General features: G+C 48.2%; 1 protein-coding gene across 5 annotated transcripts in view; it reads right to left on the reverse strand.

Annotated features, from left to right (window-relative positions):
• TENM4 (teneurin transmembrane protein 4) overlaps positions 1 to 17,507 on the reverse strand; it is a 2,953,639-nt gene that overhangs the window by 584,030 nt on the left and 2,352,102 nt on the right. The window lies entirely within an intron of this gene.

A 17,507-nucleotide genomic window follows, 5' to 3' on the forward strand; every position in this document is an offset into this window, starting at 1 on the left:
AAAAGAGGCTTTTGTGGCCAATAAAAGTTTGAAATCCACCAGACTGAAAAATCTTGTACACTGCGCCCAGCCCTGACGTTCTCCAAATTCTAAAAATCGCTGTGTTACAATCTCTTTGAGAGAACAAATAATACTCAAAGACTCAAGGTTCTGGATACGTGTGAGCAATGTGTTTGTGCGTGTGTGTGTGTTTAATCCTTCACTTTTTTTTTTTTTTTTTTTGGTTCTTTGAGGCCTGTTTCTCAGACACAAACCACATGCAAACATTTCACCTGGAATGTTTGGCGGCCCTCAAGTTATTTACGTGCACAATGTGTCCGCAGGCAAAGCGGGACAAGTGCGCCTCTGTGTCTGGCACGGTCTCGTGTGCTTTGCGCTCTGCAGGTGGGGAAGACAAGGCCGTCCCATGGCGTGCAAAAGGGCAAGCCTGAGAGGAACACGACTCCGCCAGGCAGGTACTCACACCCTTGGCTTTCCACTTCTCCTGCCGGCCTGCCTCCACCCCCCAGGCCCTCCCTGATTCTTGCCCATCTCTGCAAGATGGAAAAAAAAAAAAAAAAAAAAAGACAGGAAATGGAGCCCAGTAACCATTTCAAGATGGTGAGGGGATGCTAAAAAATCTGCACTGGATGGGCTGCAGACTCGTAGCCTTTCCAAAGGCTCACTGAGTCAAACTCCCAGACCTGGGCCCATCCCAGTACCATAGCTGCACGCCCAGCCTGAGGGCAAACGAGATTTGAGGCAGGCTCTCCCTGGGTGACAGGTAAAATCTTCAGCATCCTGCACAGACAGGCCTTCCGGTCCAGCCTAAGGTTCCAGCAGAGGGGAGCAAAAGAGAGGAAATCCAGACGGCAAATAAACCAAAAATAATTTCTATTTCTCTTTGGACCATGTGGGTTTTGTTTTGGGGGGAGGGTAGAGCACACATGCTTTTTTGATTACATGTTCACTATGCCACCTAAAAATGAGCAGATAAACAGCCTGGAAAGCTAAAAGAGGCCCTGGAGATCATCTAGTTCACCTGTCTCATTTTAAGGATGGGAGAACTAAGACCCAGAATGGGGAAGCTCCTTGCTGGGAAGCATCCAGCTATGGAAGAATTTAGTCTGGACCTCAGGCCACTAGCTGTTTCCTTCAGCTCCCAAGGCTCAAGGCCCCTGCTTTAGTCACGGCACACTGCGGCGAGAGAGAGGGCAGGAGGGCTGTGTGCAGCACGTGTGGGGACACGGTACCTGCGTGTAGGAGGGTTATCAGGGCAGCCACGTGTGGTTGTTCAGGTGGTGTGCTGCACAAGGGCGCCCACCATGGAGTGAATGAGACCTGAGACGTGGTTCCCACTGCTTGCCCAGCTGTGTGGGGCTCTGCCAGCTTAGAGGAATTGTCACAGAAGTGCTTCAGGGGCTAGCAGGACTTCTGGGGAGCAGTGAGTGTTCTCACGGGAGAGATGGGAACACGGGCCCAAGGTGAGTTTATCGGGCAGAGAAGGAAGAGCAGGCAGTCTGTGAGAGGGAGGATGTACAAAGGGCCTCGTGAGGCACATGTCAGACACAGCTCTCTCTGGGCCTCGGCAGGGCCCCCTGTGACACCCAGGCCTCCATCTCCAGCACATCCAGGAGGACCAGGCCAGGAAAATCCCTCTCTGGACACCATCTCAGAGTAGAGGGTTACAGACCCTGCCCCTCCACGTCACCCCACTGCCCTGTCCCAGCCACTCCGGTGTCCTGAGGTAACCCTCCTAAGACTCTGTCACCACCATACAGCTTGCTGCTCTGTGGGGCGCCCTCTGCAGCCTCCCCCCATCTCTGCTGGCCATCTGCCCTGCTCCCTCCCCCACCTCCTGAGCACAGAGGAAGCCAACCAGCCTGAGGAAGGGGGAGCCAGCCCAGCTGCTCTGCCTGCCTCTCAGGGTCAGCTGGCGGCAAGCATCCCTCCCCTCCGCTCCCCCAACTTCTGCTGCTTTAGGAAAGGGCTGAAGACACAGATTCTAAATATAGGTACATCTCCCATCCTCCTGCCCAGCTAATATTAGCCCTTTTGTGGAATCCACTGACAGCATTATTCCCCCCCTTTTTTTTTTTGGCTGCACTGGTGGGAATTCTTCTGCTTACAGTAAGGCAGGCTGAGCCAGCAAAAGACTGGGGACCACACTGAGCCAAATACAGTGAGAGCTCTGCTAACTGGGGGCTGTGCCAGATGATTTATGGAGCTCCTTTCCAACATAAGATTTATGATTCTGCGAACGGGGAGGCTTGGGAAATGGGGGTGGGGCTGGTTCTGGTTAATTGAATTTGTCAGCTTCCAGATGGAGGAGGCACTAACATTTGTTGATAATTTACTCTGAGCCAGGGATACCACCGAGGATTTCAAATATGTGATTTCCTTGAATCTTACAACAGCCCCAGGAAAGGGGTAGGATCGTTATCCCTATTTTACAGATGAGGGCACTGAGGCTTAACTGGCTTTATGACAAACAGCTAGTCAATGTAAAGATGAGATTTGAACCCAGGTCTCGGTGGCCCTAAAGCCTTGCTTGACTGTTTATTTGCTTCGACCCTGGCCGAAAATCCTTGCAAAACAGTATGGGTATGATTCCGCTGTATGGTCCGTAGCTAGGGTCTGAGAAGCAAAGCAGGACTTGAGTCAGGGGACTTGAACTCTGGGCCTGCCTCTGTCAGGCCAACTTGGAGTAACTGGTTAAGCGTCTCTGAGCCTGGGTTTTCCCATCTGTAGGTAAAGGAACTCCAAAGGCACTTGAGCCAGGATGCTTGGCATCCATGTTGCATTTCTCTGGGTAGGTCTTTATTGTAATGGTCAGTTCTCACTACCCAGCACTAAAATGCAGCCTGAAAAGGGCCCGGGGATAGGGGAGCATAAACTGAGGGCAGAGGGCAAAACGTGTTACTGGCCAGAAGGTTCCAAAGTTGCTTTCCTACAAGATTTCAGCTCATTGTCTTGCAACTCGTCTCTGCAAAGTAAAAGAGAACAAGGAAAGCTAATTCTGCCTGAGGCAGCATAGCCCAAATGAGGTCCTCAGGGGTTTCTCACATGCACTTGGAGAGAAGAAGGTGGATTCAAGAGAGGGTGTGAGTGACCAGTGATACATGGGGGAAGAGTGGGTATTGACTTCATTCAGTTGTTTATCTTCCCATCTTGTTCCAAAGGCCGACTTAACGTGAGAGGATTTAGGAGCTGCTGATGGCTGAGGACAGCAATGCCATTCGCTGAGAAAGAAGTAGAGCGCGTGAAGACAGCTGATGGAGTCTAGAAACACAGTGATGAGTGCTTGTCTCCACTGGGAAAACGAGACTGGCCAGACCAACGGACTCGTGTCTGTCCATTGGATTGTTCTCCCGCCCCTGCCGTCCAGGGCGGTCGGCCTCCCTCACGGTGTTTTTTGATTAATAACTCAGAACCGAAGACCGGGCCCTGTTTGATAGCTCCTGAGAACCTAATGGAAGGATCTCTTCCCAGACTCCAGACGCAGGAGAAGCTCATCCAGCAAGCAGAGCCAGGGGAAATCCCCCAAATCTTATCCCTTCATCTTCGCTGTATTTTTTGGAAATTGAACCGATCCTAAAATTTCACTCCAAAAATGTTTCCTGGGCCATTTCTCCCAGGAAGAAAGCGGGCCCATTAGCGTGCCACTCAAGTGGCCCGTGCGGTCCCTCGGGAATTCTCAGAGCTAGCAGCTTCTGAGCAGTACTGGGTATGTGTGTGCATGTGCACAAGCAACAGGCGGGGGTGGTGACACTGTCACTACTAAGAAATCACAAACAACAGGATTGTTTCCAAGGTGAGACAGGGGTACTGCTTCCACACAGAAACAAACAGAGCCTGAAGGGAAATCACACAGGCCTGCCAACATGTGCACATGCAGACAAGTGCACGGGGTCCAGGGACACAGGTGCTCCCAGCTCCCACATATAGGGGCCCAGACACGCATGTCCACAGAGTGGACAAGTTCATACGCATCTACACCTGCAGAGTCCCCAGACACATAGGCACACAACTGTGGCTCAGCCTTCTAAGTGTCCTTAGACTTGGGCCTATTAGGGCCGGGGCGGCGGCGGGGGGGGGGGGGGTCCCTCCAAGCTGAAAGTGCGCCACCTTAGGGACAGCCTTGCTAGGCACCAGCTGTGGAGGCTTTCCAATCTGATGGTTTCCCAGAATCCTCCACAGTGTCATTACATTCATTTTCACAGCTGTTTCCTGATCACCTTCTGCCCAGAAGGCCCAGGAATGAGTGCTCTGTGTGGAGGACGAAGAACACAGACCTTAGGGAGCTTAACGTCAGAGGAGAGGCTGCAGACAAGACAGTGTTAAGGAGCCAGGCAGGCGGGCAGGGAGAGGAGACAGGCTACTTTAGAGTCAAGCCTGTATCGGTATATAGAGTCAAGCCCAGCAAGGTGGGAGCACCTAATGATGCTCCAAAGACATTTACTCACAGGTGATGAATTAATTCAGGGCTATTTCAGGCCACACTCGGTCTCTCCCACACTCGGTCTCTCCATCTTCCCTCTTCACTCTCCCGGCCCCCCCCCCCCCCACCGCTTCGTCCCCATTCCTTATAGCCCATCCTGGGGGGCGGGGCCCTTCCTCACCAGGCAGAACCTGTCTTCCCATTTGAACCCCCTCCCTGATACCCCACTCCCCATTCCTATGCCACTGAATTTCTCCTGGCTCCTCCAGGATGCCAGACGCTTCCAGGTCTCAGAGCCTTGCGCAGAGTTTCCCTCTGCCAGGAATACCCTTTATTTCCTTGTCTGCTCGGTAAACTCTTCCCCATCCTTCAAGATACATATCAAATATCCCCTGCTGTTCTGCAGTGTTTTCACACCGCTCTTCCCCCTCCCTCTCTCTTTCCCCAGTCTGATTCACTGCAGCCTCCAAAGGGCGCCCCCCCCTCCCCCCCCCCGCAAGACCTTGCTTCATCCTCTTGTGGCTGTCTGCCCACAGTGAGCAGCTCCTGTGGCCCCCTGTCCCACTCATCCCAGAGCCTGGCCCTCAGTAAGTGATGCTGGGTATGTGGGGGGGGGGGGGGAGTACTCAGCAGGGCCTGGTTCTGGGCTTTATGGAGTCCCTTAGCTTCTTCTCTCACTGGAATGGGAACAGAAGCAGCACTGGATGGCAAGTGTGAGAACCAGACTGGAGATGGCAGTGAGTCTGGGGCACAGACGACTAAGCCTGTGTCTAGGGCTGCTGCAATGATGCGTGTTCCCCCTGGGACCCATTCCAGGGTGTAATTCCCCATTTCTCTGCACCCTTGCCCCCTGGCATGTGGCTCTTGCAGCCTCCTGTCCCACTTAACCTCCCCAAAGCACTCTTCTCTGGAGCCCCTGGGTATAAAACATCATTAAGGACACATCTCTCCCCGGTTAAACTTTCTAACTCCCCAATGCCCAAGAGGTGCTGCTCTGCCTTTTGGCTGCAGAAACTGGGGCAGCCGTGCTGGGTCAGCGGAAGCGGGAGCTGTGGGGCCCTTCCTGCCCCTCAGGGAGGCCCCAAATTGATTAATACCTGCTTGGCCCACTCAGCAAAATAAACTCATAAAATGAGATGATTTAAAATCTTCCTTTCTCTACTGGCTTATTTATATTTCTTTTATAATTCTTTTTTTTTTTTTTTAACTGGACAGAAACCTGGAAAGAGTAATAGGTTGAGAGATAGAAGTAAATTCAGCTGCAAAAACATCTGAGTATCTTTACATGCTGAGCATGGCATTAGGCCGTGCACATAGAGAGGTGAGGGAGATGTATGCCCAGTCCTCCAGGAGCCCCTGTGTTAGTGGAAAAGCGGGGCTTCCTTGTTCGCATTCAGACTCAAAAGGCAATCCTTAGCATCCCTGATGTGCCTGGGGATGTCACAGGGATTGTTACATGGTCTTCTCACAGCAACCCTACGAGGGAAGTATTATTATCATTTCTACCTCATAGATGAGAACACTGAGGCTCAGAGGGTTAAATGATTTGTCCAGGGTCAAGCAGCCGGTGAGTAGATTTAAACCGTGGTTTATGTGGCTCCTGACAGTGATGGTCTTGCTTTCATAACAAAATGGGCACATCTTTGGTCCAGCGGTGGAGAATTTTGAAGATTTCTGGAGAACGCTTATTTCATTTCATTGTCACAACAACCCTAAGAAGTAGGCACCAATGTCTCTGTGTTACCAAGGAGAAAACTGAGATTCAGTGTTATCCATCCCAGCTTGGAAATGGGAGTCAGGACCAGAATTCAATATTTCTGAGTCTGACCTCCCAGTGAGCTGGGAGGATGGTCCTTCTAGGGCCAAGGAAGTAAAGAAAAAGTCCAGGGGATGGGGGCTGCTCAAGGACAAGGCCCTCAGAGACTTGGGACAATTCTCCATTGTCTAGACCTGACCTTTGTTACCAAATCTTGTGTCAGTACTGCCTCTTAAAAACATCAAAATCCTGTCAAAAGACAGGAAAGCATTTGACAAAATCTAACACCGTTTCATGAGAAAAAAATTTAACAAACTATGAATGCAAGGAATCTTCAACCTGATAAAGGCCATCTGAAAAACCCACAGCTAACACTGGACTTAATGGTGAAAGGCTATTTCCCTCTAAGATTAGAAACAAGATAAAGTGTGTGTGTTCTCACCACTTCTATTCAATACTATACTGGAAGTTCTAACCAGGGAAATTAGCCAAATGAATGAATGAATGAATGAATGAATGAATGAATAAATAAATAAATAAATAAATAAATAAATAAATAAATAAAACAAGGGCATCCATTTTAGGGAAAGGGGGAAGAAAACTATCTCCTCTCATAGATCGATGAGAAGATCTAGTACCTAGAAAATCTTAATGAATCCACAGAAAAATTAGAATAAACAAGCCCCTCAAGGTTGCAGAATACAAACTTATTGTACAAAAGTCATTTGTTTTCTATATACTAGCAATGAGCAACCCAAAAATGAAAACAAGAAAACAATTCACCACTGCATCAAAAACCATAAAATATTTAGGAATGCATTTGAAAAACAAATGCAAGACTTCTTCACAAGTATGGATGTCATATGTGAAGTAGTGAATATCATTAAACACCGAAGAAAGGGAAAGACATCCATGTTCATGAACTGAAAGACGTAATATTATTTTGATGGCAGCTCTCCCAGCTTGCTTTATAGATTCAATGCGTTCCCTACTGAAATCCCTGCTTGAGTTTTTTTTTTAAGAAATTGATAAGTGGATCCTAAAATTCATATACAAATGCAAGAGACACAGAGTACCCAAAACAATCTTGAAAAAGAACAAATTGAGAAGACAGAATTTCTCAATTTCAAACCTGCTATGACGCTACACTAATCAAAAACAGTGTAATATTGGCATCAGGATACAGATCAATGGATCAATGAAATAGAACTCAGAGTCCATAAATGAACCCTCACAATAATTTATTTTAAGTTTATTTATTTTGAGAGAGAGACACACACAGAGAGAGAGAAAGAGAGAGACAATGAGCAGAGGATGGGCAGAGAGAATGGGAGAGAGAATCCCAAGCAGGCTCCACACTGTCAGCACAGAGCCTGATGCGGGGCTTGAGCTCATGAACCATGAGACCATGACCTGAGCCAAAATCAAGACTTAACCGACTGAGCCACCAGTGCCACAAAAACCTTCACACTTATGACCAGCTGACTTTTGACAAGAATACAAGACAATTCAATGGGGAAAGAATGGCCTTTTCAAAAAATGGTGCTAGGACAACTGGTAATCTACATGCAGAAGCATGAAGTTGGTCCCATACCTCACACAAGATACAAAGATGAACTCAAAGTGGATCAAAACTCTTAGATGAACACACAGGATCAAGTGTTCATGACTTTGGGTTAAGCAATGGTTTGTTAGATGTGATACCTGAAGCACAAGTGACCAAAAAAAAAAAAAAAAATAGATGAATTGGACTTCATCCAAATTAACAACTTTTGTGCTTCAAATAATATTATCAAGAAAGTGAAAAGACAACTCAGAATGGTAGAAAATATTTGCAAACCATATATTGGACAAGTGACTTGTATCCAGAATATAAAAAGAACTCTTGTAACTCAACAATAAAAAGAAAAGAACCCAATTAAGAAATGGGCAAAGGGGTGCCTGGGTGGCTCAGTCGGTTAAGTGTTAGCTCTTGATTTTGGCTCAGGTCATAATCTCACAGTTTGTGAGATCACGCTCCACATCAAGCCCAGCATTGGGATCTGCACTGGCAGTGTGGAGCCTGCTTGCAATCTCTCTCCCTCTCTCTTCGCCTCTCCCTCACTTGTGCACTCTCTCTCTCAAAAACAAAAACAAAAACAACTTAAAAAAATGGGCAAAGAACTTGAGTAGACATTTCTCCAAAGAAGATATAAAAGTAAAGATGCTAAACATCATTAGTCATTAGGGAAATCTGAATCAAAGCCATAATGAGATGTCACTTCAAACCCATAAGAATGTTTTTAAAAAAGAGAGAGACAGTAAAAAGTGTTGGGAAAAAAAATGTAAAAAAAAAAAAATTGGAAACTTCTTACATTGCTGGTGGGATTGTAAAATGATACAGCTGCTTTTGAAAACAGACTGGCAGCTCCTGAAAATGTTGATCATATGACCTACCCACATCACTTCTAGGTATGAACACAAAAGAACTAAAAATATATGCTCAGAGCGCCTGGGTGGTTCAGTCAGTTAACCGACCTTCGGTTTCGGTTCAGGTCATGATCATATGGTTCACGAGTCCAAGCCCTACACCGGGATCCACACTGACCGTGCAGAGCCCACTGGGGATTTTCTCTCTCTCTCTCTCTTTCTGTCCTTCTCCTGCTCATGCTCTCTCTCTTAAAAATAAATAAACTTAAAAAAATATGTGTGTGTGTGTGTGTGTGTGTGTGTGTGTGTTCACACAAACTTGCACATGAATGTTCTTAGCAGGATTATCCATAACAGCTAAAAAATAGAAATAACCGAAACAACAACTAAAAAATGGGTAAACAAAATGGTGAATGCACATGTGTGTATGTGTGTGTATCCGTCAGCAATACGAAGGAATGAAGCACTGATACATGCTACAACAAGGACGGACCTTGAAAACGCTATGCTAACGTGCGAAATCAGACACGGAGCCAACATACTGTGTGATTCTACTGAAATAAAACGTCCAGCATAAGCAAGTCCATAGAGGGAAAGAGATTAGTGGCTGCTGGGGGCTGGGGAAGCAGGGAATGGGGAGTGGCCGCTAATGCACATGGGGTTTCTTTTGGGGGTAATGAAATGTTCTAAAATTAGATAGTGGTGATAGTTGCACAAGGCTGTGAATATACTGGAAAACACTGAATTGTACAATTTAAAATTTAAAATTCACCCATAAAAGGGTGAAGTTTATGGCATGTGACTTAGATCTCAATGGTGCTGTTATAAAAAAAAAACACATATGCATGAAAGAGACTGCAGGGAATGTGGAAAATGGAAACAGCTGACTTGTTGGAAGTGGTGAGATGGAAGGTAGTTTGCTTCTTTTCCTGTTATTGTTGCTGTAATGTTGTTTGGCCACACCGTGTGAATAGGAGAGAGGGAGAGAGAGTGACAGTCCAGTAGAGAAGATGAGAGCTGGCTTTGGAGTCCAGGGCTGCGAGGTTGACATCCCTTTCTCTGCTGGTTGCCCTTACTTTGCTAGACTGTGTGCTCTTGAGCCAGTGGCTTCACCTCCCTGGTCTGTGATTTCTCTTTCTTGGGAGTGGAATAATATGACCCTAGTAGGGCCCCTCTGAGGATCCCTTGAGGACTTACATACACAGAGCACATGTGTGGCAGATGCACACAGTGGCCATTATCTTTCATCTTCATTTATTTATTCAAATAATTATGGAGCCTCTGTTCCATACTGGGGATATAGATGAACAAGAGTGGACCTTGTTCTTAAATATCCTGGAGTTTAGAGAAGACGGACATAAATAACCAAAACAAGCTCACCGAGAAGGGTCCGAGCAAAGATATGCACAAACAGCTTGGTGGACAAGTTCTCAGTACAGACCAAATACATTTGCGAATTTGCGTTGGGAGCTACTGGGGCCAGGTCGAGAGATGGGAACCCACAGAATAATGACAGCACCCACAACCACAGATCATGTATTTGTTCTACAGCATGCTCTCGTGTATAGGGTCACATGCCATCCCCAGAGACTGCCAGCAAGGAAGTAGGATTACCGTACTTTAGAAATGAGAAGACTAAGTCTTAGAGGGGTCAAGAGGGTGTTCTGTTCTCATAAAGCCAGCTCGAGGTGCAAGACCCCTTCTATTTTGCCACAGCTGCATCTTCTGAGCAATGTTGGCTACATCCCACTAAGAAGGAACACTGGGAGGGTCAGGGTGAAGAATCAGAAAATGAAGAGGAGCTCTCTCCAAGTCAGGGCCAGTCGGAGGTATTGGGTATGTGACCTGTGAGAGACATGCCAGATGGAGTCCCGAGAACCAATTCAGCCCTGGATCACCCTACAAAGATTTATAGCATTCCTTGGGGAAATATTCATGCTCTGTAGGTCATCAATATCTAGTAAATACTTCTCCACTGATCTCACTAAGTAATAAGCTGAGAGTGGGGAAGGAAAACATAGTAGCATCTATAGGCCACCTACCATACATAGGTCATTATACAAGAAGCTTCCCCAAAAGTAGACTCTTGAGGCACTGCAGTGGCCACTTTCTCCACCGACACGGAGGTAACACTGATGACCAGAGAGGTAAAATGTCCTGCCCAAGGTCACACAGAAAACCTATATAAGAGAGAAGAGTGAGCCTCCTTTCCACTCACCAGAAGGGTTGCAAGTTTCTCCCTGTGCAAAGGAGTCATAGTCGCAAGGGTAGAGGGCAGAATCCACATACTGCTTGTAAGAGTACAGAAGCTCCACAGCACCAGGGACCCATGCTGTCCTTTACACACACAAAAATACTAGTTTGCATTTCAAGGGTAAGGGGTGAGACACTGATTTATTTTTGTATCCCAAGGGCTTAGCTTCCTAACTCGCCCAGAATGGGTGCCTCTACAGGTCTTCTTTAACAACAGCCTAATTGACCTTTGGTTTTGATGGAGCCAGCCCTCAGCTAACAGCAAGAGACTTCCCTTTACCAAATGCAACTTTCCCAAAGGAGCAGGATAACAGACGAGAGCGCAGGCATTCGGCACAGAGACCCAGGTGGGTCCCTCAGTGATGCTGCCGGCTGGACTGGCCCAAGTCTCATTCTTCAAGAGCCGTTTGTTGGCTCCAGGGCCCGCCCCATCCCATTGACCCTGACGGTGCATCTGCGATCGCCAAGCCTCCTCACCTCCGCAGCATCTGCAGAATCAGTTGAAATGGAGCACTGGTAGGCGCAAGGGGCCAAGCTGCACCCAGCACTCCATCACCACCCCACTCACAGAAATCAGAAGAGTGTCCAACCTGCCCAGTGGGGTCGGGTGTCCACCAGCACTCTGCAGTGATTCATGATAACCTGTAGGATTAACAACTGAGGCCTGCAGGGCTCTCAGCCAGGCAAGACTCAACAAGGGGAACTTGGAATCATCGAGATGGCCCCAACAAATGTCCCAAAGGTATAAAAGAAAGAACAGAGACTTCGAGAGCCTACAGACCTTCGAGAAAGCCCAGCCCTCTCCTGCAACATGTCTCAACCTTCAGAGAGCATGTTGGCCTCTCTAAGCATCCATCCCTTCACCAGCTAAACACACATGTCATGAGCTCCTGTTATGAAGGCCAGACAGGCTAATCAGATGGACCAGCTTGGCAGGAGATTGGTAACTTGTAAATGGGTGAAAGAGGGATGCCTGAGGAGGGCTGATGGTTGAAAGGGGAATAGATGAGACGAAGAGAAAAATGTGTGGTGAGAGATAGAGAGAGAGAGAGAGAGAGAGAGAGAGAGAGAGAAAGCTGGGAAAAGGAAACGAATCCTAGGGAAAACTGCATGTAGTAGAGGTAAAAGGAAAACAAGTCAGGGCTCAGAGGGAATGTGGTCAGAGGGGATAATAAGGAAGAGTACGAAAAAATCCACATTTCCACTGGACATGTCAGGGAAACTGTATAAGGTTTGCCAACGTTCAATTTTGTAAGAGCAGTCATAACACTGGAGACTTCTTATTACACCATCGATAAATGTCTCCTACAGATGTAGAGGCCAAAGGTAGCAAGTGGGTTTCCTCTTACCAGCCAATTCTAACCGATTAATAATGTTTATCCGAGGCAACGTATCTGAACATGTTCTGAGGCCTCATCGGAACCCAGAGGTAAAAGAGAGCTGTTTCAATTAGCGATGTCTGCAGTGAGGTGTAAGAAAAGAATGGCAGCCTGCAAGCCATGTGTGCTGGATATTGGGATGTGTTGCCCAGATCAGCGCTCTGGGACCTGGGACGAAGGCACTCACTCCTCCAGCTGCAGGGACTGCTGCTGTGGGCTGCTGACAGCTCTCGCTGGGAGTCCCTCTCTGAGAATGGCCCTCTGCCAGGAGACCAGCCTCACCCAGGGGCAGCCCACAGCTGCTGCTGCAGAGGGCAGGAAGAGTGACTCCCCCTTACTCAATGTGGGGTATCTGAAGGCCATCCCAGCTCCAGCCACTCCCCGCGGGGACAGTCGATGTCTGTGCTGTGAATGCATTGCAGTCCAGCTCCTCCCCTGCCCAATCTTACCTCCCTTACAAATGCTGATCCTGAGGGTAAACCCAATGAACTCTGCATGCAAATCTCCCTGGAGTCTCGTCCCAGGAACCCAACGTAACACACCATGCATTTGCCATTCCTGCACAAGCTATACCCCTCCATGCCCAGATCCACATTTATGCCTCACCAAAGACCTAACGTAAGCCAGTGACGACACGTACTCCATCAGCTTTCCCTTTTCCCTTGTTTGCAAGGAAACTCAGAGGCAAGTTCTCTATTCTTTGTTCTCCTGCCTATGTAGAGGTCGATTTCTGCATTAGGCTTGGAGTCTCTCTAACCTAAAATGAGGGTTGGCTCCATTCCTCTTTTTATTTATTTATTAAAAGTTTATTTATTTGAGAGAGAGAGAGAGAGAGAGAGAGAGAGAGGGAGGGAGAGAATGAGGGGGGAGGGGCAGAGAGAGAAGGAGAGAGAATCCCAAGGAGGCTCCACATTGTTAGCACAGAGACCAGTGCGGGACTTGAACTCACGAACTGTGAGATCATGACGTGAGCCGAGATCAAGTGTCGTATGCTGAACCGACTCAGCCACCCATTCTCAGTCACGTTTCCTCCCAGCCTCTAACCCTACAGAGACAGCAGGTGTCCCTGACTCACTTTGGGGAGTCATCGTAAACTGAAGGTGTCACCAGGACGGAGAACAATATATGCTAACAACTCTCATTGGCCTGATGCTCCCAAGTTACAGGTATGCGTTAGTTTATAGACACAGTAAGTCTTTAAAGTTATTATTACTTCTTTTGAATAAAAGGTACAGAGAGGTTAAATGATTTCTCAACCAACTGCAGAACCCAGCCTGGAATCTGGGTTTCTTGACTGCTAGTCTTACAGAGATGCCAGCCACAGGGCAGAAACCACTGAGCTGGCCTCTGCTTCTCGCTCAGCGTCGAGCTAGAAAACACTGCGACACTGGAATTGGCCCAGGGGACTCCCTCCTGTCTCCCCTTCTACATCAGCAAAATCCTGGGGACTTGGGAGGGTTCAAACCCAGGGCCAGGAACTGAAGAGCGCTGTGGAACATAGGGAGCGATCTAACGATCCAGTGCCAGAATCCCCTATACAGCCCCAACAGGGGGCCATCTTGTTCCTGTTTAGATCATTCCTTTAACGGGGAGCTCACTACCTCACACCGCTTCTCATTCTGTTGTCCCCTCATCTGCACAACTGGAAGAATATTAAAAAGAGAACCTGGGAAATTGACAGGAGATAATGACCCCTGCACATGGTAGCACTCGGTGAATGGAAGGACTTTTTCCTCCTTCTATTAGACACAGAACAAGAGTAGAAGAGAATCCGCTTGTACGAAGGGCACCCTCAGCTCCAACCACACTGCTTGGGAATCGGTCCCTTCACAGCCCCGAGATAGAGCTGGAGAGGTCTGACGTGTGGGCATTGCTGCCAGACCACCTGGGTTTGAGCACAGGCTCTGCTATTTAGCTGTGTGACCTGGGAAAAGTCACTCTGTCACCCTGTGCCTCAAGCTCCTCATCTGGAAGATGAGGAGAGACTCGTGCTATCTACTTCAGGGGGTCTGTCGTGCGAGTGCCTAAAACTCTGCCAAGCACAAGGTACCTGCCAGTTGTCCTTCTTGTCCTCACCCCCGTCTCACAGACAAGGAAACCAAGACCGGAAAGTCAAGCCACTTCCACAAAGTCATACAGCTAATGAGGAGCAGAACCTGGACAGAAATCGTGGTTTGCCTGAGTCCCAAGTCCCGGAGCTTTCTTTTAGAGGACGTTACTTCTGCCATCCCTTCTGCCCTTCTGTAAAAGAAGGGGGCTGGAAAGAACAAACACACATACAGAATTCCGCCCGAGAAGCTCACTGGAGGAAGCAGTTTGTTCACAAAGGCACAGCGGAGTGAATCCGGGAGTCATGTCCTTGGGCAGACGACAGAGCGTGCTACCTGCCCGCTGGAGGGACACGCCAGGGACCGGGGCCGAAAACACCAACTTGCTTCCCATTCTGTCACCGCCGCAAAATCAGGGCCTCCGCTTTGGTGGCAGTGGGAAGGACGGGCGAGTTGCCGAGCCCCACGTGGCTGTGGGACTGGTGACAGTCGGGTGACTCTGAGGCCCTGGGTGGGACAAGGAAGTGCAGCAAGCACTCCTTAAAGATGAAAACCGCCTCAGTTCTGCAGCAGTGGTGCCGGCGTTAGGATGCAGCCAGCACGGGGCGTCCTGGCTCTGTCTGCACTAAGGAAGGCTTGAAAAAGCAGGAGTGAAGTTTAAAATATTTAAGAACTGATGTGTCACAGGCAGCAACCAATCAGAACAGACACGATGGCCAATGAGAGCAGATAGATGTTGGCTGTCAACAAACTGTACGGCTACGGGAGTGCGTCCGGGGCGAACATCAGTCTTGGCAGCAAAGAAGCCCCACGTGGGAAAAAGAGGATGAACAGGAGGAGGCCCAGACACCAAGAGAGAATTGCCCACCCATCTGCAAAGAAGTCCCAGAGAGAAGTCCAGTAGACCCCCAGGGGTCTGCAGAGGATGGTTTGAAGACCACTGCTATGGAGGAAAGAGGTAAGGGCTTCAAGGTCCAACACACAGGCCCAGCAGCACCACTGCCTTCAGGATGCACAGAGCCACCTCCAGAAGAGCAAAGCCCTAAGCCCACCCAAAGACTTGCCCATGAAGGCTCAAACTGATATGTCATCGTGTTGTCATGCTGCTTACTTTTCTCTTGACCACAGAGCGTTCATTTGTGTCTCCCAAAGCGGTTGGTCTCCTTCTAGCATTTAGAGGCAGGCACCAGTGCACCTCACTGGCGTTCCAGGGACACCAGACGTAGCCTGGAGTCATGCAGAGTGAGCCCTGGCCTGGTCAGGAGTCAACAGGTGGAATCCTAGTCCCGCCCAGGCAGCCCCCAGAGGCATTTCAAGGCTCCCTCTCTCCCAGCTCTTCTCTACCTCCTTGCTGCTTGCTCTCCTTTCACTTAAAAGCACATGCTCCTGCTGCCCTCTGGGTAAAATCACAAGGGCTCAATTATCTTGCTGGCAATGAAGGAGGAGTACCATTTCTTCGGCTTGCGTAAGATAAAGCTCCACATGATGAAATAAGGCATTGGCCTGTGAGGTCTTATGGGAAGGTACTGGAAGGGAAGGCCCTCCCTTGAGGGCAGTGCACGAAGACCTTTCCCCTCACCCGGCCCCACCCACCAATGAGTCTGCAGGCGTACTTCCCAAGCCTAACAAACGGCCCCAGAAAGTGCCACTGAAACACTTCACCACTGTTCTCCATGGACTTCAAAATGTTGTGCCTACTGATGTTGCCTTTGCCCCACCCGTGTCTTATAAATTGAGTCTACTTTCCTGTTATTAGCCGCTCTTCATACTGTCTCTAATAGATGACTGTGGCCTCCCAGCCTTCTCTGGCCTTGTCCCTCTTGAATGGAAACCTCATAGAGCCTTTGGCATGCAGGCACTGGATTTGAGTGACAGCTCCAGGAATTTCCTGAAGGAGCCATGGGCACGGGCTGGGGCTATGTGGGATGCTGGGACATCTGGAGAAGGCCCAAACATCCAGGCGAAGCAAAACATTATAGCTGAGCGCCATGTTCTCATGTCAGTAAGCCAGGCTCCCACCCAGCTTTGCCACTCTCAGCTCGATAACCTGAGAAAGTTACCCAAACTCTTCAAGCCTCTGTTTTCTTTGGTGGAAAATAGTTATAACATTAGTTAGTATCTACCTTACATGGTTATTTTAAGAATGAAGCAAAATAACATATACAAAGCACTTAGCACCTTGCCTAGCACATAGGCAGCAATCAGGAAAGTTGGCCATTATTAATATACTTAGTCACTCAAATATTTGTTGATTAGTTGCTGCAGGCCTCGTATCCTGCTACTGGCTGGGACTTACAGGTTCTGCCCTCAAGAACGTTACCATTCAGTGGGAAAAGACAACGAACAATTAGGATGTACTATGATAAATGCTTTGCTAATAATTACTTTTATTTTTTTAAGTTTACTTATTTATTTTGAGAGAGAGAGTATGTGTGTGTGAGCAGGACAGGGGCAGAGAGAGAGGGAGAAAGAGAGAATCCCAAGCAGGCTCTGCACTGTCAGTGCAGAGCCCAATGTGAGGCTCGAACTCACAAACCGTGAGATCATGACCTGAGCCGAAGTCGGACACTTAACTGACTGAGCCCCCCAGGTGCCCCACTGTTAATAATTACTTTTAAAAGAACCATCTCTAAAAGGTGACAATCACTTTTTGCTAGCCATTGTGTGGTACACACTTTATATAAGACAAGAGCAAAGCTTTTTGGTTCAAATATGTGGGCTCAAATCCTAGCATTATCACTGAATACCTGAATACTCTTAGCCATGTTAACTTCTTTGAAACCTAGTTTATCTGGGAAAGAAAATGGCCATAAAAATTAGAAAAAAAAAAGTGTATCTAAGATGTTACCATAGTGCCTTGCCCACAGTAGGTGCTCAATACATGTTTTTTATTAAGGGTGATTAAGGGTGTCTGAAGAGCTCATGTTGGCTATTGTCCCAATCCTAAAAGTCTGTCTGGGTAGGTGTTAAGGTCAAGGAAGGACATCCACCCAGCATGTGTGGCAGGGCTGTGATGTTCAGAGGCTTGTCTGGCTTGGAGCCAGTTCTGAGCCAATGACTGGAGCCATAGGGACTAGAGGCTGGCCACTCCAATGAAATTGCTGGCAAGGATGAGGCAGAAGATTCCAAACAGGGCAGGTCCCCCAGGGCCAAGAGAAATGGAGTAGGTTGGTGTAGTAAGAGGCCAAGCTAGGACACAGATGAGGGCCTGTTATATTCTAGAAGGCATGAGAGCCCCAACC

The sequence above is a fragment of the Herpailurus yagouaroundi genome, unplaced genomic scaffold, assembly GCF_014898765.1.
Source record: "Herpailurus yagouaroundi ecotype Mexico unplaced genomic scaffold, PumYag 180, whole genome shotgun sequence".
Classification (NCBI taxonomy): Eukaryota; Metazoa; Chordata; class Mammalia; order Carnivora; family Felidae; genus Herpailurus; species Herpailurus yagouaroundi.